We start from the raw sequence: 20,758 nt of genomic DNA on the forward strand, positions 1-20,758 counted from the left end.
GTCATTATGCGAATCCTGGCACTCTGTTTACGTGGGATCTTAGGCCATTTGACTGCTTAACTGATTCTTAGTTTATTAATTTGTAGTTTCTTAATTTGACCAGATTAATTTTTCCCAAACTTCATTCATTTAAGACTTTCTAATATTTTCCATATTTACTTAACAACCTCTAATTTTTTTTTTTTTTTACTGAGTTCTTTGAGTTGAATCATGATGCAAAATTATCTTTGAGTCAATTTGGCCATTCAGCAAAAATCTCTTTGATAAATGAGTTTTCCAGTGGTAACAGGTTGGTAAAGGACATTTTCCTCTTCCTGACAACTTTGTTGCTAGATAATATATTACAATGGATGAAAATCTCAGATCAAATTCTGTCAAATGTGCAAACATTTACCATATTTCACCAAAACTGAGATACTATCTATTGTAAGAGGCACAATAATTCTATAAACCACTGAGAGAGAAACGCTTCTAATCATAATTGTAACGAGATTGATTATATGACATATCCAATTTCAGGCATGTTAAAATGTAAGGAAATGTGCACTCTAAGATGAAAGAAATAAGGTATTAGCAACTAAGAACCAAAAGAGCTTATATATTTTATAAGAACCTTTGAAGTTCCACTTCTGAACACTAGCTATAGCAAGAAAGACTTCCAAAAGGGACATCACAGTGTTCCGATGCCAGTGTTGTGATTGTAGTGTTCTTATTGAAGCCATCTTTGAATAAGGACAGATAATATCCTTATTATTTAATATCCTTGGAATATGACCAGACCACAGGGTCCTCCATGCAATGAGAATATGCAGGATCATCCCATTCAGGATCCTGAGTGCAGGACTCCTTCTAACTCATTGCTTCTCTTGAGTAGCATTTATTTAAACCAACAAAGATGATATCTAACCTATCTTATACTGCTGAATGAAGCATTTAGTATAGATTTGATTAGGGACACATTATCTTTCAAGTATAGTTCTCTTTAGGTATTGAGTCCTGATTAAAAAATGGATTGTTCCTAGAGTGTACATTAGAAACAACTTGTTCAAAATGCACATCCTGTCTTTTACATTAATGCATTTTACAGTAAATAGTCATATCTGCAGTATAAAAACACTTTTATTTCACAGAAGTAAAATTATCTAGGTAGGAAACTCCATATAACTACTGTAACTGAAAAATGGATAATGATGCTTTGACTAGAAGTCACCTCTGACAATGAACACAGAGAAACACTGGGTACTAGGGTCTACTTAAGGCTCTGTTTATTAAAAAAAAAAAAAAAAAGATAAGTAACTAAGATTATTTTCCTTGACTTAACTGGAAAGTGAAAACCTGAAAAGAGAGTCGTTTCCTTAGATGGTCAGTCAGAGTGATTTAAAGCTCTATAAGTATATCTCCAGATTCTTGGTCTTGGAATTGTGGGAAAAACAAAACAAAACAACTGGATTAGATGATTTTAAAGTTCCTGACAAGTTTGATATTCTTTGAAATACAGCTTTCCTCATTCTTGTTTTGTCAAGCTGTGAGTGGAAATATATGTCATCTCAGAAAATAGTACCTATGTCATTGGTATCTTATGTAGTTTAGTTGCTGTGAATACTCAAACTAGTGAAGTATTTATTTTCCTAATGAACTCACTGAGAAGTGAGAATATTATAGGCAATATCATATTTTCCTTGTATGTTTATATTATGCATTTATACTATTTACATTACAGATATTAGGCTGTATTAAGAATGCAAGTTCAAGACTCATATGGTTTCCTGGTTTTAGTGAAAACAAAACAAAACAAACCCCAAATGTTTTATTTGTGCAAAAGCTTTCAGGACCTAAAAGCCAGTGATGAAGCAGTAGGATCTGGTGCAATTTGAAGTGGGGCACCACTCAGTTTTCCTCCCTCCGCTGGTAGAGAGCTCATGTGCTTCGATGGATAGGTACTTCAAGTGACCTTACAAAGTCATCATGATGTCAGCTGAAAGAGCCTGTACTGATGGCCAGTTGTTTGGCTTTTCATCTTCTTTGTGACATGTTTGGCAGAGTATTTGCGTTATTTATGACTCTCTACAGAAGAGAACTATTCTCTGTATAATTTTCAGGAAAAAGAGAAAAAGCATTTTATGACGCTGGGGAGTGATACAGGTTTTGGTGCCTGGAATTGCTCACCTATAGATAACCTCACCCATACATTTTCAGGAGTGGAATGTGAAGTTCAGGAACAGACATTTATCCGTTTCTTATATTTTCACTATTTGCTGTAAGGTTTGTCCCGAAATACACATTTTATTATCCTGATTAGCATTTTGAGAGAGATATCTATTTGGGTTCTTTTAAAAAATTCTCTATAAAGTCTTAAATTTCTTTTATACACTTCTGTCAAGAGCACAACAACAAAAAGGCCAAACATTGGTATTTCTGCTACAGAATTTTATCAACTGGTAAAAGGTATCTTTTGCTGCAAGTTTCCAGTCTCCAGCTGTCTTCAGTTCAGTTCAGTTCAGTCACTCAGTCGTGTCCGACTCTTTGCTACACTATGAATTGCAGCACGCCAGGCCTCCCTGTCTATCACCAACTCCCGGAGTTCACCCAGACTCACGTCCATCGAGTCGGTGATGCCATCCAGCCATCTCATCCTCTGTCGTCCCCTTCTCCTCCTGCCCCCAATCCCTCCCAGCATCAGAGTCTTTTCCAATGAGTCAACTCTTCACATGAGGTGGCCAAAGTATTGGAGTTTCAGCTTTAGCATCATTCCTTCCAGAGAAATCCCAGGGCTGATCTCCTTCAGAATGGTCTGGTTGGATCTCCTTGCAGTCCAAGGGACTCTCAAGAGTCTTCTCCAACACTACAGGTCGGAAGCATCAATTCTTCGGCGCTCAGCCTTCTTCACAGTCCAACTCTCACATCCATACGTGACCACAGGAAAAACCATAGCCTTGACTAGACAGACCTTTGTTGGAAAAGTAATGTCTCTACTTTTCAATATGGTATCTAGGTTGGATATAACTTTCCTTCCTGCTGTCTTAACATTTTGTTTAAATATTTTAGCATTTTAAACCTTCTTGAAGTTTAATATTGAAACGGTTGTGTTAAGGACAAGATGTAAAAGAACAAATGCAACCAAAAGTAAAATTAGCAGTTAACTGGTGGAGCTTTCTTTAATGCTTCTCCCGCTGCTTCGTAGCCCTCATTCAGTCTGTTTACTGATTCTCTATGCTTCCAAACTTCCATCTATCAATATTCAGGCATTCTGTGTCTCAGTTTCTCATGAGGTAACATGACGGCTTCACCATCTCTAAGGCATTACTATCGGCAGCTACAGTTTTCCTCAAAGGCAGTGTCTGGATTGACAACTGCCTTTTACCCAGTCCAGAGCAGTAAACAACAGTGACAGTTTTGGCACTGAGGCAAGAAAGTGACAAAGAGCTTTTTGTTGCAATTTGTGAGGTTTTTTTTTTTTTTTTTTTTTTTTTTTTGGTGTACATCAAACTACATCATGCATATGGCTAAATATGGCACAGATGCTATCTGAAGCAGAGCATAATCTTTGATTAAAGTTATAATTTTTTGTTCACTCTGTCAACAAAGTCTTTTTTTCATGAAAGAATGTGTTTCTCATTGAGATATAGGCATGCCAAGTCTGAGATTTAAAATCCAAAACATACTGCATTATCTAAGAGCAAATAAAGCTTTGGAAAAAATTATCTGATGGAAAATTACTAGATTGTTTTTTTCTTTTTTTCCCTGGTACCCAAATATATTTTTCTTTAAACATTTATCAGCTAATCATTTTGTAGTTTTAGGGAAATTAACATTTATTTAAGAAAACTTACAGGCCATTAAAACCACTAACAGCAGGGATGATAACCTTTGAAGTTTACACTATATATCTATTAATGCTGTCACACATGTTTGAATTTCTAAATCCATATGATTTATTTAGCTCATTTTTTACATTGAGATATGTAATGGGTAAATATTAAGTCATTGTATAATATTAATCCTGTGTAAACTGTACCAGTTTGACAACTGAGTTGTTTAATGTGCAAAAGAATGTATCCTTCTGTATGCCTAGGCTGTATTACATGTATGTAGCTATATTGATTAGGGCGCAATCAGTTAAGTTCAGTTCAGTTCAGTCACTCAGTCGTGTCTGACTCTTTGTGACCCCATGAATCGCAGCACGCCAGGCCTCCCTGTCCATCACCAACTTGCAGAGTTCACTCAGACTCATGTCCATCAAGTCAGAGATGCCATCCAGCCATCTCATCCTCTGTCATCCCCTTGTCCTCTTGCCCCCAGTCCCTCTCAGCATCAGAGTCTTTTCCAATGAGTCAACTTTTCGCATGAGGTGGCCAAAGTACTGGAGTTTCAGCTTCAGCATCATTCCCTCCAAAGAAATCCCAGGGCTGATCTCCTTCAGAATGGACTAGTTGGATCTCCTTGCAGTCAAAGGGACCCTCAAGAGTCTTCTCCAACACCACAGTTCAAAAGCATCAATTCTTCGGCGCTCAGCTTTCTTCACAGTCTAACTCTCTCATCCATACATGACCACAGGAAAAAACCATAGCCTTGACTAGATGGACCTTTGTTGGCAAAGTAATGTCTCTGCTTTTAAATATGCTATCTAGGTTGGTCATAACTTTCCTTCCAAGGAGTAAGCGTCTTTTAATTTCATGGCTGCAGTCACCATCTGCAGTGATTTTGGAGCCCCCCAAAATAAAGTCTGACACTGTTTCCACTGTTTCCCCATCTATTTCCCATGAAGTGATAGGACCGGATGCCATGATCTTCGTTTTCTGAATGTTGAGCTTTAAGCCAACTTTCTCACTCTCTTCTTTCACTTTCATCAAGAGGCTTTTTAGTTCCTTTTCACTTGCTGCCATAAGAGTGGTGTCATCTGCATATCTGAGGTTATTGATATTTCTCCTGGCAATCTTGATTCCAGCTTGTGGTTCTTCCAGTCCAGGGTTTCTCATGATATACTCTGCATATAAGTTAAATAAGCAGGATGATAATATACAGCCTTGATGTACTCCTTTTCCTATTTGAAACCAGTCTGTTGTTCCATGTCCAGTTCTAACTGTTGCTTCCTGACCTGCATACAGATTTCTCAAGAGGCAGGTCAGGTGGTCTGGTATTCCCATCTCTTTCAGAATTTTCCACAGTTTATTGTGATCCACACAGACAGTAGATGTATTTTAACCAAATATTATCTTAAATTGTGCCTACCTTTTATATCATTTGCCTTGTGACTTTTGGTTGTCCTGAGGTATAGCCAGTCCATACACTCAGGACAGAAATGCCTTACTGAGACTGGGAGCAGATGAAGTATCAAGGATGTATTGTACACTACATTCAATAGCTAAACCCTGTCTTCACTACTCTGTTATGGAGTAGTGGCCTTAGCTACAAAACTGGGAGCTAATGGCCTTAGCTATAAACCTGGGATTATAATCAACCTGACTGTGATGATCAAATACGTAAAACAAGTAACCCTTTTGCTTGGCAAATGTAAGTTGCACAACTAGTGCTAAATTTTATATATATATTAATCTTAGAGATTAAATTGTCCAGAAGATGCTGGAGGTTGAGGATATGGTGGCTGGGATTTTGCTAGATAGAATTAGTGATAATAATTCCAACTGTACTGACTTGAATTTGATCTATTGTTGGTTTTTTCTTAGGCTGATTCACTCTTCTAGAAATGTTTTCTATTTTGGCGACCAAAATCAGGTATGATGATGTAGCGCAAGAACAATGTGCTCTAGAATTGAGGGATTTTATTTCTAGCTGTGGCTTTGCTACTTACTTGCTGGAAATGAGGGTGGTCTGCTATGAGGTTTTAGATCACACCAGTCATGGGATGGGGTACCTGAACTAATTAGACCACCTGTATTGTCCTGCCTTTTCCCTCTGTTCTGGACTGTATCTCCCTAGAGTCAGGAAAGACGGTGGTACAGTTCTGCAATTTAAGACATTTGATCAGCTAGGCTCCCATATTAGAAACTCCCCATTACTGACCTTGTTTTAGAATAGATTCTGCTCTGTTACCATGTTCACAGCAGTTGCTGCAAAGTTGTGGTCAGCTACCTGTTGGGTATGGCAGAAGTGCCCTTCAGCCTTTTAAACCCAATGTCACACAGCATATTCCGGTCTTTTTAAGGACCATTGTACTTTAACTCAGATACTGTAGCAGCCATTTGGAGTTAAAGACTAAGAGATGATGCTGAAATTAAATGGTTCTGAAAAGGCAAAATGAAGCAGTTTAAAAAATTAAACAAACCACCTCCCTCACCACAAACAATTCTGAAAGCAATGTTAAAAGATACTCCCGAAAGCTTCCTAAAAGTCTGAGCCCCTCACGACCATCCCTCCCTTCAAGTGAAAGTCCACTGGGGAGTCTGGGATCAGAACAAAAATATTGTCATGTGTGCATGCTTTCATAATCTCTGCTTCAAGGGGTGGAATGGAATGTTGGTTATAGGGTACCTGCTTCATTTCTACTAACATTTGCAAGACACTTTCTTTTCCTCAAGTACCTCTTGGGAATGCTTCTCATATCTTCATAGAATGTATGCTAGCCTACTGGGGCTTTGTCAGTCTCAGGTTGATATCTGACTGTCTTTGATTTTTCCTAGGAATTTCATCATCCTCTCCAATTTGTCCTCTCCATCCATACTTTCAAAAGTGTTATACAACTAATATTTTATGATTCATAATAACATTCTAATGGGACTAATGACATTCACCTAATTTTGGAAAATGCCTTTGCTTTCTAAATGCAAAGATGATTCCCCCTTCCCCTGCAGTCCACTATTTTTTTTTTTTCCTTCAGAAAGTAAGGGAGGCAAAGTGAAAAAGAGATGGCACAATGACATCTTATAGTCAAATACTTGCTTAATAAACCTTGTGAGTGAAAGTCGCTCTGTCATGTCCAACTCTTTGCGATCCCATGGACTATACAGTCTGTGGAATTGTCCAGGGCAGAATACTGGAGTGGGTAGCCTTTCCCTTCTCCAGGGGATCTTCCCAATTCAGGGATCGAATCCAGGTCTCCAGCTTTATTAGGTGGATTCTTTACCAGCTGAGCCGCAATGCTATAAAAGCCATTTTATACCTTCTACTCTTTCATATGATCATGAGATTTTTTTGTCAGGATTAGTTAGTTTTATAACAATTTCCAGGGCCATGACATAGCTTTTCATTCTAAAAAAAAATAAGTGAAGGAAGGGCTCAGGAGAAGATTACACTGTTTCCTAATTTGAGAAAACTCCCAGGGGCAGTTCTGTTTACTAATACCTGGATTCCCCAGTTGCGGTAACTTTAGCATCCTTTGGGCCAGCTTGTGCTTGTTCCACACTTCAGATGTCTGCTCCCAAACAGATGACACTCCCAAACAGATGTTCTGGCTCTGTGTTCTGACTCCCACCTAGCAGCTGTTGGCTGCCACGCACTTATTTCTCAGCACGAGTTTCTCCAGGGACAGAGGAAGGCCAGATTCCAACACCTGGGAGGGTCTTTGAATGACCTTAGCTCTTGTTATTTTCTGCTTAATCACCATATAGTTTACTTTGTTCTACTGCTGCTCCCCTTGCCCCACCTATTTCAGTGGCAAGAACCTGCCTCTTCGGCTACTACTCAGAATCACACACCATATTTCATTAGTCTTTAAATCCTCAGTGCACTAATACAGAGTTGGTTCAATAAGCTAATAAAATTTCCAGTGTTGCTGTATGTACATTTCAGAAACCACCCAATTTTCTCAGAAGAAACCAAAAGATAAGACTTTTGTTAGTTCATTATTTCCTTACTCACATGTTCACTTTACCAGTTTACTTCTGGTCATCTTCACTAATGATGAGAACAGAAACCATAAATTCATCAATATGCAACCAGATCCCCAACCCATTTGACTTTGGAATGCATTCTGTGTTTACAGGCAGATTCATGTCGAAAACCTGGGAGAAACAGTACCAGTGAATCAAGAGGTCTGGATGTCTTCCAATTTGGGAGTGTTAGGTAGTTAGAATAGGGAAAAGGAGTCCCAAATGGCGGCGGCTAAAAGATAAGGAAGAGAAAAGCCCACGAAAATAGAACAAAGAAAGGTCCGAGTACTGGAGTGAGGACCTCAGGTAGAACAAACAACACTCCTGGCTAACCCAATTTACAAAGGGCAGGCCCATGGGGGAAAGAAAAACATAAAAAGAGGAGCCAAAGGACTCTCTCTCTCTCTCCTGTGTGCTAGGGCACTCTTCTCTTCGCGTCTTTGAATCCACATGCCCTCACACCTTGAGGATGGATTTTCTTGTTATTATCTAAATAAAATAGAGCTGTAACACGAAGCTGTAACACTGATTTGTCTAAGAGCTGTAACACGGTCTGTCCAAGACCCGAGAGCTGTGACACGCTGAGGGCTTTAATGTCCGTCGCTCCAAATCTTTGTCGTGATGAGATAGAACCAAGGAGCATACACTTGCCTGACAGGAGGAATTGGGAATATCTCTAATTCTGTCTTCTATGTTTCTCTCCCTCTCTGTCTCCATCCTATGCATAAACATCTTGGTCTCATTCTGAAGCAAAGAATGAGCAGAAGTGCCCTCTCAGACTTACTGAGAGGCATTCACATGTCTGGGGTTAAAGGACCTTTAGCACTGTATGATCAAACTAATTACACTCAAAACCCCTTAGACAAACAATGACCACACTACATGCTCAGAGTATCTGGGAGATAAAGACAGATGTTGATTTTCAGACGAGGGATGCAAATCACGACCTACAGAAATAAATTACATGTGATACACAGATAATTAAAGTTCTGGGCCTTCAGAGGAAGGATGTCATTTCATCTGGGGCCAAAGAGGACAGACCAATAGGTGGGGCAATTTTTACCTAGGCCTGCGGTTATGGAATTGTTGCAGAAACCAGTACTCGAGAAACAAAGCACCACACTCGGAGAGTTGGAGAACTCAGGTTTATTACACTGGTGGGCCCAGAGGAGTTAACACTCCGAGCTTTGAGCCCTGAACAAAAGGATTACAGAGTTTTTATAGGCAGACTGTAGTGGGCAACACTAGCTGTTAATAGGCTTGTGTAAAATAAGGGATTTCATGCTCGTGGGAACAGCAGTCAAGATGGGGAGGGGGATGCCTGATCTGGACATGATGAAGCAGGTTTGCAGGGGCTGAGTGATTGCAAAGAGCAGGACAAGGGTGAGTGAGATACACTCCAGTTCTTAGTATTGCAAGCCAACACTTTCTGAGACTAGATGACTTGCATGATCTAGACTTTACAAGGGGCAAGCTGAGTTACAGAGGCAGAAGGAGAAGGAGGTTATGTAAAAGTTTAACTTTTCCCCTTCAGAATGAACATACTGGCAGAGTGGGTTAAAGGCACTTCAAATGCGGGGGGAGAGGGTGCTGAACACAGACAGAAGCAAAACATAGCCATTTGTGTCAAGATAACAGGATGAATGTATGAAACCTGTGCCGTCTAAGACAGCAGGAGAGTTCAGTGATTTTATAGTATGTTTACTGTTGAATGAGCAAGGGCATGGTGTTATTAGACCACTAAAATGGAAGCAGCTTACAGGACAACTAGTCAGTTAGAGTGAGAAAAGGTGGCTAGAAATTACTTTCAGTAAGAGAAAATATGTAGTAAAAAGTCTTTGAATAGGGCAGCAGGCAGGGACAGCTTCCCTGTCCTGGGCCTGTGGACACCAATCTAGAGGGGCTTCATGTTTGGTTCAATGCTTTTCTGTTGCTGCCTTGACATTTATAATTTTTTGTCAAGGGAGATTCTGTTTTCATTTTGCCCTGGGCCCTGCAGATTACTTATTGATGCTTTTGCTCAGCAATGGAAATTAATGAAGGGACCAGTCACAGAGACACAAGGAAGGAAGAAGGGCCATGACTTTTGACCAGAGTGTAAAAATCCACAGGGTCATACACTGGAAGTCTTACAGCACAGGGCGATGCAGGAAGAACGAGTCAGGCCCAGGGCTACTCAGAGCAAATGGTCTGTTTGGAACTATCAAAGGCCCGAGGCGTGCAATAGGGCAAGGAGCGCGTGAGACAGCGGTGAAAAAAGTGACGTGGTGGGCAAGAAGAAGGAAAGCATATAATCCGGAAATCAGGACAGAATGAGGAACTTGAAATCCAGCAATGTGACAGGTGACCTGTGGACGAGAAGAAAGGGAGTAGACTTGAGCCCCGAGAAGTGTTGACTCCATAGGGTAAGGGTGTCTGGAAGGCAGGAAGAAACTCTCCAGGTTAGCCATCGTGGGAGAGGCTGATCCAAGAGAGGATCTGGAGTGGACTCTCCTCCAGGGAATGGAGGAGCCACTTCTCTCTCCAATCTCGAGCTTTTCAAAAGGGGTAAAGGTTTCTCTGGTTCTTAAAGCCACAGGAAAAACATGTACATTCCTGAAGCATTGATTTTATGTGTAGATGTAGGGGAATTTTTACATTAAGACAAATACTGCTGCTGCTGCTAAGTCGAGTCAGTCGTGTCCGACTCTGTGTGACCCCATAGACGGCAGCCCACCAGGTTCCTTCGTCCCTGGGATTCTCCAGGCAAGAACACTGGAGTGGGTTGCCATTTCCTTCTCCAATGCATGAAAGTGAAAAGTGAAAGTGAAGTCGCTCAGTCGTGTCCAACTCTTAGTGACCCCATGGACTGCATCGTACCAGGCTCCTCCGCCCATGGGATTTTCCAGGCAAGAGTCCTGGAGTGGGGTGCCATTGCCTTCTCTGAAATACTACTGAATCATGAAGTTGGAAGAAACACTCACACGGATGTTTACGATAAACCAACTTCAGAAACAGTTCTGTTCTTAGCCACTGACTCGTGCCACTATCTCCAGCTCACCAGGAATGTGTTCAGCACTGTCTGGCCAGGCTCTTAGCAGGAGGCCAGGAGCTTGAGCATCACCTGGAGAGTTCGGAAACATCTCCATTCCTGAAAACTGAATTAGTAGGATTTGTGTTGTTTTGAGTATTTCACAGGTGACAGATCCATGACTGTTCGAGGCCTGCCTTTTTTTCCTCCTTTCTTCACCTCTTCCTTCCCTCCCTCCTTCCCTCTCTCCATCCTTCTCCCCTCCCTTTCTTCCTTCTCTTCCCCTCCATGCCCGCCCCCCCACCCAATATTAAGGAATACAGCTCTGTTTGGAGACAATCCCAAATAGTGTCCAAAAAACAAGGGCCTTCAAGCTGAAGTGTAAGCTGTAGCTTTTAAATTAGGCCTGACCATGTTCATGGATTGGAAGAATCAATATAGTGAAAATGAGTATACTACCCAAAGCAATTTATAGATTCAATGCAATCCCTATCAAGCTACCAACAGTATTCTTCACAGAGCTAGAACAAATAATTTCACAATTTGTATGGAAAAACAAAAAACCTCAAATAGCCAAAGCGATCTTGAGAAAGAAGAATGGAACTGGAGGAATCAACCTACCTGACGTCAGGCTCTACTACAACGCCACAGTTATCAAGACAGTATGGTACTGGCACAAAGACAGAAATATAGATCAATGGAATAAAATAGAAAGCCCAGAGATAAATCCACGCACATATGGACACCTTATCTTTGACAAAGGAGGCAAGAATATACAATGGATTAAAGACAATCTCTTTAACAAGTGGTGCTGGGAAATCTGGTCAACCACTTGTAAAAGAATGAAACTAGAACACTTTCTAACACCATACACAAAAATAAACTCAAAATGGATTAAAGATCTAAACATAAGACCAGAAACTATAAAACTCCTAGAGGAGAACATAGGCAAAACACTCTCTGACATACATCACAGCAGGATCCTCTATGACCCACCTCCCAGAATATTGAAATAAAAGCAAAAATAAACAAATGGGACCTAATTAACCTTAAAAGCTTCTGCACATCAAAGGAAACTATTAGCAAGGTGAAAAGACAGCCTTCAGAATGGGAGAAAATAATAGCAAATGAAGCAACTGACAAACAACTAATCTCAAAAATATACAAGCAACTCCTACAGCTCAACTCCAGAAAAATACATGACCCAATCAAAAAATGGGCCAAAGAACTAAATAGACATTTCTCCAAAGAAGACATACAGATGGCTAACAAACACATGAAAAGATGCTCAACATCACTCATTATCAGAGAAATGCAAATCAAAACCACTATGAGGTACCATTTCACACCAGTCAGAATGGCTGCGATCCAAAAGTCTACAAATAATAAATGCTGGAGAGGGTGTGGAGAAAAGGGAACCCTCTTACACTGTTGGTGGGAATGCAAACTAGTACAGCTACTATGGAGAACAGTGTGGAGATTCCTTAAAAAACTGGAAATAGAACTGCCTTATGATCCAGCAATCCCACTGCTGGGCATACACACTGAGGAAACCAGAAGGGAAAGAGATACGTGTACCCCAATGTTCATCGCAGCACTGTTTATAATAGCCAGGACATGGAAGCAACCTAGATGTCCATCAGCAGATGAATGGATAAGAAAGCAGTGGTACATATACACAATGGAGTATTACTCAGCCATTAAAAAGAATACATTTGAATCAGTTCTAATGAGGTGGATGAAACTGGAGCCTATTATACAGAGTGAAGTAAGCCAGAAGGAAAAACATAAATACAGTATACTAATGCATATATATGGAATTTAGAAAGATGGTAACAATAACCCTGTGTACGAGACAGCAAAAGAGACACTGATGTATAGAACAGTCTTATGGACTCTGTGGGAGAGGGAGAGGGTGGGAAGATTTGGGAGAATGACATTGAAACATGTAAAATATCATGTAAGAAAAGAGTTGCCAGTCCAGGTTCGATACACGATACTGGATGCTTGGGGCTAGTGCACTGGGATGACCCAGAGGGATGGTATGGGGAGGGAGGAGGGAGGAGGGTTCAGGATGGGGAACACATGTATACCTGTGGTGGATTCATTTTGATATTTGGCAAAACTAATACAATTATGTAAAGTTTAAAAATAAAATAAAGTTAAAAAAAAAGAAAAATAAATAAATTAGGCCTGAGTCACTGAAAATATGCTTTTATTTCTGTGTATTTTTCCCTGTTATCTAGACATTTAACAAAACACTATTTAGAACATTCTATCCAAGGCCATCCCTGGAGGAGGGCATGGAAATCCACTCCAGTATTCTTGCCTGAAGAATTCCATGGACAGAGGAGCTGGAAGGCTGCCGTCCATGGGGTTGCAGAGAGCTGAACACAGCTGAAGCGACTTAGCACATATGGGCACAACCAAGGCTATAATGCGTAGTCTTAAAGGAAGAATCGTACATCTCCTTGAGCCAGATCATCAAGGAGGAAGCAGAGTTCTCTGGATGTGAATTAGAGAGAGGTCTCTGCAAGAACTGCAAGAGGCTTTGGGCTGCAAAATCTGCCATTGTCTCCATTTAAGGGCCTCCTCTCACAGATAACCTGGGAGGGTTTGAGAGCATTTCATCTTATGGAATAAGCCAGTAGCTTTCCTTTTTAAAAAATTTCCTCAGATACAAAGACTTGCTGTGAAGCAGAGGAGGTGGTGGGTGTTAGGGATGAAGCAACACTTATTTTGGAGGCTTACGTTGGCTGTTCAAGACAGCTGAGGAAGAGAAAAGTGACTGAGAAGAGTGGGATGTCAAACCTAGGCTACTGGGTTTACTGTGGTTTCACATAGAAACAGATAAGGAAAGCTACCTTTGGTGAGAAATTATGAACACCTTGTTGTCAGTGGGGTGGCAGGGTTCAGGGAGAGTGATGCAGGATGCATTTGAGATGAAGTCCTGGAGCTCGGTAGGAAGAGCTGACGTGCGCTAGACTCATCCAGAGCCACAAGCTGTGTTTAACAGTTTATACTTCTTTGTCCTTGTAATAGAAAAGGCATCAGATGATATATGTCTTCTTACGGGGAAAACTAATATCTCATAGAGGAGAAGGCGCTTGAAAGCTAGACCTATAAGAATTCTTTTTTTTTTTTTTAAGAATTCTTGTTATTATATTTTGTTTCTGTATGTAAACTCCATTGATTTAAAAGATATTTCTTTCAAGATATTACTTGCTCTTTTGTTTAAGATGTTCATCTGAGCCATGACTTTGTGTGTGTGTGTGTGTGCGCGTGTGTGTATGTGATGACTAATACATCAAAATAACTGGGAACAACAAGATCCAGTGTAATTGTCATTATATGTGTGTGTGTGTGTGTGTGTGCTCAGTTGCTCAGTCGTGTCTGACTCTTTGCGACCCCATGGATGGTAGCCCTGCCGGGCTTCTCTCTCCATGGGTTTTTTCCAGGCAAGAATCCTGGAAGGGTTGCCATTTCCTCTTCCAGGGGATCTTCCTGACCCAAAAATCAACCCCCTGTCTCCTGCATCTCCTGCATTGGTAGAGGAATTCTTAACAACTGAGCCACCTGGGAAGCCAGCTGTCAATGAATGATGAGTTGCCATTATACACTTTAGAAATAAATAAAAGAGATCAACTTCATTTGTGTCTAGTTTCAGAAACTCAATCTGGCTTGAAAAGTGGAAGTGAAGTCGCTCAGTCCTGTCCTACTCTTTGTGACCCCATGGACTGTGGCCCACCAGGCTCCTCCATCCATGGGATTTTTCTAGGCAAGAGTACTGGAGTGGGTTGCTATTTCCTTCTCCAGGGGATCTTCCCGACCCAGGGATCGAACCTGTATCTCCTGCATTGCAGGCAGACGCTTTACCATCTGAGACACCAGGGAATCCCCAAGCTAGCTTAAGAATAGGTAAATTAGTCAGCCTATATGGAGATTAACAGATACTTTTATTTGCAGCCAAACCAAAATTTTTGTGCATCTTCCTTGCATGTTGATAATTTATGACTATAGATTTCTCAATAAAATTAGAAATCTCCATCTCCTTTATAGCTAAGAGTAACCCTGTGTTCTGGTGGGAATCCCTGGGAAAACTCTAATAAAATCTCAAGAAGAGAAGGGTTGTGCACTTTGCCTCATGCATGTTCTTCATCTCGTGTGAAATTCAGATACATCACTTTGCAGTCTCTTCAAACCTAAGAGGGGCCACAACCTTTTGTACCATTGTGGTGAATGCTGTAAAGAGCGGTGGAGCTGGGCAGCTGGAGGGAACATGGATCCTTGATGTCATCTTTACTTCAGCCCTGAACTTCTTGTAGGCTGATTAAAAAAAAAAAAAAAAAAAAGGAAGCCACTATTGATTGAGTTTTTCATTCTTTGTAGTGGAGTGGGTAATTTTTGGTTAATGTGCAGGGTGCCTCAGAGAGCAAGTGATGTGACCCATTCTCAAGAACAACTGGAGTACAAAAGAAGCCAAGACTCTCCATTTACATTTTTATTTCCACTTTGGCTTCATTCTTTACTTGCAACAGAGTAGATTCTATGGTGAAGCATGACAACTCCTAGCTCCCAGCTTTACATCATCAGCTCCTACCACCAGGTCTAAAATTCTGGAGAATGGTGCCCTTGTTTTGGCTTATGTCAGATTTCACTTCTGTATCAATCCGCTTTAGCTAGAGGACTGAAACCTTTTAAGAACTTACCAGTTCTCAGATGCAGCATATAGATGGAGAAAGTGCCAGGGGAGCTGAAAGAGGCATTGGCAGTGGGGGCATTCTGGGAACATAAGTCGATAGCTCTCTGTTACAGTCTGAATTAGTAACAGGAGCAACCTATGTTATGCGTCTAATTGCCCACTGTGAGCTACATATTTTATGTGGTTAAGGGTAAGAGCAGTTGTCTCATCTTTTTTTATTTTTAACTTTTGTGGCTCATTTTTTAATATCCAGGCTTAACAAGTTTGAGTAAAATAGGAGATATCAGATTCCCATGACATAATATGTTTTGGTAACTTCAGAAAGCAGAAAAGCCTGGGGTCTTTTCAACCCATGTGGTTCTTCTGAATATAGGAGTCCAATTCTCATGTTAGCAAAGTCTGCACTGCCTTCCCATAAGAACTGTAATAAACTTCACCAGCATTTGAAGAATGCATCTCTCACATTTACAACTGGTAACAGAAGTTTCTATCTTTCCATATCCCTTTAGTGATTTCACTGCTTACTGTTTAAGCTGTATAGCAATGGCTCTTTAATTGCTTGTGAATATAGTGAATATTAGAAATGTTCTCCTGAAATTGGAAATATCTGTGCTTCAAGATTTATATTCACTCACTATCTATTTGCACGTAAAATTCTGCATGGCTGTAGTTTCTCTTTTTACTGTGGATACTGTATAAATAATATTTAAGAAAAATGTTTCTCTTTGTTACATATGTTTGCCACATTATTACTCTGTCTACTGCTATTAGTGTTGTTTGAGCAATGTCCTTTGATCTGTGACATATTCTTGCTGGAATCTGACTTGTGGCAGATTATACTTTCTAAAAAGTGCCACACCAATGAATATGGCCTATTCTGTACTCTTCTTACAATGTCACATGCCCTTCCCTGGCCCAATTTTGGGATGGTGAACACTTTCTTTGAATATGGGTGTTTCTTAAATATATTTTTAGCTTATTTATTTATTCATTTTTTATTGACGTATAGTTGATATACAATATTATATCAGTTTCAGGTGTACAATCTAGGATTTAATATTTTATAGGTTATGTACCATTTAAAGTTACTACACAATAATAGCTATTTTTTCCTAGGCTATACAATATATCTTTGCTGCTTTTCTGTTTTATACATGGTAATTTGCATCTCTTAATCCCACATGTGGGTGGGTTTTTAAAATACCTGGACCAATAGAATATGGCAGAAAGGATACCATGTGACTTCTGAGACTAGAGCATAAGATGTCCTATGGCTTCTTCCTTGCTCTCTCTCCTGGGATGTTTCCTTTGGGACTTTGATACCATGGTGTGAGGAGCAACATAGGGAGGCCACATACAGCTGCTGCAGGCTGAGGCTGCAATGTTCATTTCCAGCTGAAGGCCAACATTCAGTCAGACACATGAGTCAACAAGTCTTTATGTCATTTCAGAACCCAGCCTTTTAAGTCCTCTTGTTGAGGCCCTAGGTTACTTTATTCTATTAATTTTGGGGGTAATTTTTTTTTCACACAATCATAGAAATGGAACAAAATCCACTTTGTTTCTGAAAGACATTTAAGAGTAAAAACATTAAAAATAAATGAAGGTCTTTCTAATAATGCTACACTCTATATAACATAGGAATCTTTCTTTAAAGATTCAAGTAGCTATTCCAGGGGGATTTATATATACATCGGTTTATATATATATCCAACCAGTCCATTCTGAAGGAGATCAGCCCTGGGATTTCTTTGGAAGGAATGATGCTAAAGCTGAAACTCCAGTACTTTGGCCACCTCATGCGAACAGTTGACTCATTGGAAAAGACTCTGATGCTGGGAGGGATTGGGGGCGGGAGGAGAAGGGGACGACAGAGGATGAGATGGCTGGATGGCATCACTGACTTGATGGACGTGAGTCTGAGTGAACTCCTGGAGTTGGTGATGGACATGGAGGCCTGGCGTGCTGCGATTCATGGGGTCTCAAAGAGTCAGACACGACTGAGTGACTAATCTGATCTGATCTGATGGTTTATATATATTACTGATTTGGGAATACCATATGCTCACTAACTATTAAACTATCGATAAAAGTTATCTCAGGATGGTAATTTCCCACTGATTTGAAACAGTAGAACTCAAGCAATTTAGAAAAAAAAAAAAATATTTAGGAGAAAGAAGACCCAACGAGATGTTCTTGTGATGAAATATTGGAAAGGATGACAGATGGAAGCAGGGTTATACCCATCTCTAACATGGTTTGAAAGAAACTGCAGATTTATCTCGGAGAACGCAATGGCACCCCACTCCAGTACTCTTGCCTGGAAAATCTCATGGATGGAGGAGCCTGGTGCGCTGCAGTCCATGGGGTCGCTAAGAGTCAGACACGACTGAGCAACTCCCTTTCACTTTTCACTTTCATGCATTGGAGAAGGAAATGGCAACCTACTCTAGTGTTCTTGCCTGGAGAATCCCAGGGATGGGGTAGCCTGGTGGGCTGCTGTCTTTGGGGTCTCACAGAGTCGGACACGACTGAAGTGACTTAGCAGCAGCAGCAGATTTATCTGGCCTAGTTTTATTTAGAGAATACACATAAACATTGGAACGGTTTCTGAGGTCTTGTATTACTTTCTGGCTTTGGAAAGTCCTCAATTTACCAATTACTTATGAAGAGAAAATTATACTTTAAAGACCTAATGGCTAAATATCAATTTTGATTAACACTCATGAACAGAAAGTTACAATCTTGCATGTAGAAGCTTAATCTCCTACATGTGAAACAGAGCTCTGAATTATGGCTACTCAGTATCTTGAAAGAGTTATTTAGATGCCTAATTTTAGATTTTCTAAAATGTATAAAATTTTGAATTTTACTTACATGGGATTTAGTTTGCTTTCTGAAGAATTTCTTAATTATCAATTTGCTAGATATAACAGCTTTGTATCCCTGAGATTGAAGCACATTTTTGCTTTTGCATTCTTGCCCATCCATGATTTTTGGTTTAGGCTGTGTTCATATTAAGCTTTATAACTTCAAATATTTTTTGTTACATGGTCAATTCTTTATCACTCTTGGAATTCTAATAAACATAAGGAATCCAAGCAAGCAATTTTACAGTAGCATTATATTTAGCCAGAAACTGCAAGCACCACCAACTAGAAGCTCCAACTTCTGGAACAAATCCCTACACTGACAGCAAGATTTTTTTTTCAGGAATTTCTTGGTCTTTTATTAACTTGGTCTTCCAATTTCCTGGAGTATAGAGGAGATGAAGTTAGGCCAATTATTTTCTTATCTTTACTGTACTCTGCTCTCAGAGAGGGCCATTCTGCCTAATATTTGTTCATAGAAATACAGTCTTACTCAGTTATTGATGGCTAGCAGTCTTCTTGATGCGGCTTCTCTGAATAGGATTGGATTCTACAACATTCATTTGTGCTGAGTGGATGGCCTCATATCAGAGCAGATAAGTATGGATCATTATTGGAATCAGACATCCACTCCTCAGAGAACAACTTTAGAGTGGAAAAAAATAAGGGAAAAAAATATAGAAGAGCATATCAAGGAACTATCCAGAAAATATTTGGGTGATTATTATGACTCTTTTCCAAGCACTCTCATGCTGACTGCTCAGAGGATGTTTGTTCTGCATGGTGGAGGGTGGAAAAGAGCCAGGATTTTTAGGTTAGCCTCTCTGTGGTTTATGACTTCCCACAGTAAACCCCACCCTCATTCCCCTGAGAGCAAGATTTATAGGCACTCCACAATTTACCTAACACACATTTATGTATAAACTATGTGCATATATATTTTGTGATGACTTCAATACTCAGGCTTTTCTAATTGCCCATTAGTCGCTGGATGCTCAACTTGGTAATACAGAGAATCATACAGGTAAGCTGTTCAAAACCTCTTCTTAACGCTTTCAAAGCAGAAACAAACACACATGGCAGGCAATGAATGGAAAAGAAAAAAACTCTTTTAGGAAAACAATTCTATAGATAAGAACAAATTCCTCTCTTTGTGAGCTTGCTTCAGTCCCAATGACTCAGTTAGACCTGTTTTTTTTTTTTCTTTCTATACTTTAACAGATTGAATTGACATTCTCCCTGGTACTCAGTATGTCCCACAGGGAACTCATTTATTCCCCTTCTGAAAAATTGAAACTCCCTCCTGTATTTCCTGTCTCAATTATGACCCAACTGAATATCCAAATGTCCAAGCCAGGGAGGTAAGGATAATTCTAGACCCCTCCTCCTTCTCAACCATCATCCAGTTTCTTTCCTGCTGATCTGTCTCTGTAGTCATTTCTCAAATCCTCCTCCTTCTTGTCTCTATCTGCCACTACCCACCTCTGATCTGATACCTCTAGCCTCCACCTATAGTCAGTCTCTCTGCTCTGATCACTCTGTCTTAGGTACGTCTCCACTAGGAACTCAGAGGATCTATATAAAATGCAAATCAAATCCTGTCAAGATCAATTAAAAGCTTTTCATAACCCGTAAGATAAAATAGAATCTACTCACATGGCATATAGGAACCTCTATAACTCTGTCTTTCAGTCTCTTGTTTTGTTTTTTTTTTTTTCACCTGGCACCCAACATGGATGGGCTTCCCAGGTGGCTCAGTGGTAAAAAACCTACCTGCTAATGCAGGAGACGCAGGAGACATGGGTTCAATTCCTGGGTCGGGAAGATCCTTTGAAGAAGGAAATGTCAACCAACTCTAGTATTCTTGTCTGGGAAATTTCATGGACAGAGGAACCTGGTGGCCTATGGTCCATGGGGTCACAAAAGAGTTGGATGTGATTCAATGATTAAATAACAACAACCCATCACGGGTGCTAAACTTCATGTGGTTTCCCCAAATACATGAGTTCTCTGTCTGTGCATTTGCGTGTGAGACCACTTCTACGGAAGCCTTGTCCAGTCTATACCTCCCAGCTCAGGCAGCCCCTGTCCAGGACAGCGTTTCTTTGTCTTCAGCAAAGGTGTCTCTAAACTGTGCACCTGCAGACTGTCCCGCCCACTTCTCTCAGAGCACTTACTTCATTATACTGCTATCTTTTGTTTAGATGCTGGTCCTTCCAATTAAGAGTGTTTTAAATTTTGGGGGCCATGGGGAATTTTGTCTTTGAACCCCCCAGCTCCTGGCACAAATGATATACAGTCAATAACAATTTATTAACCTGACATAAACTGAATTACAGGGAACAAACAC

The sequence above is a fragment of the Bos mutus genome, chromosome 9 (assembly GCF_027580195.1).
Source record: "Bos mutus isolate GX-2022 chromosome 9, NWIPB_WYAK_1.1, whole genome shotgun sequence".
NCBI lineage: Eukaryota > Metazoa > Chordata > Mammalia > Artiodactyla > Bovidae > Bos > Bos mutus.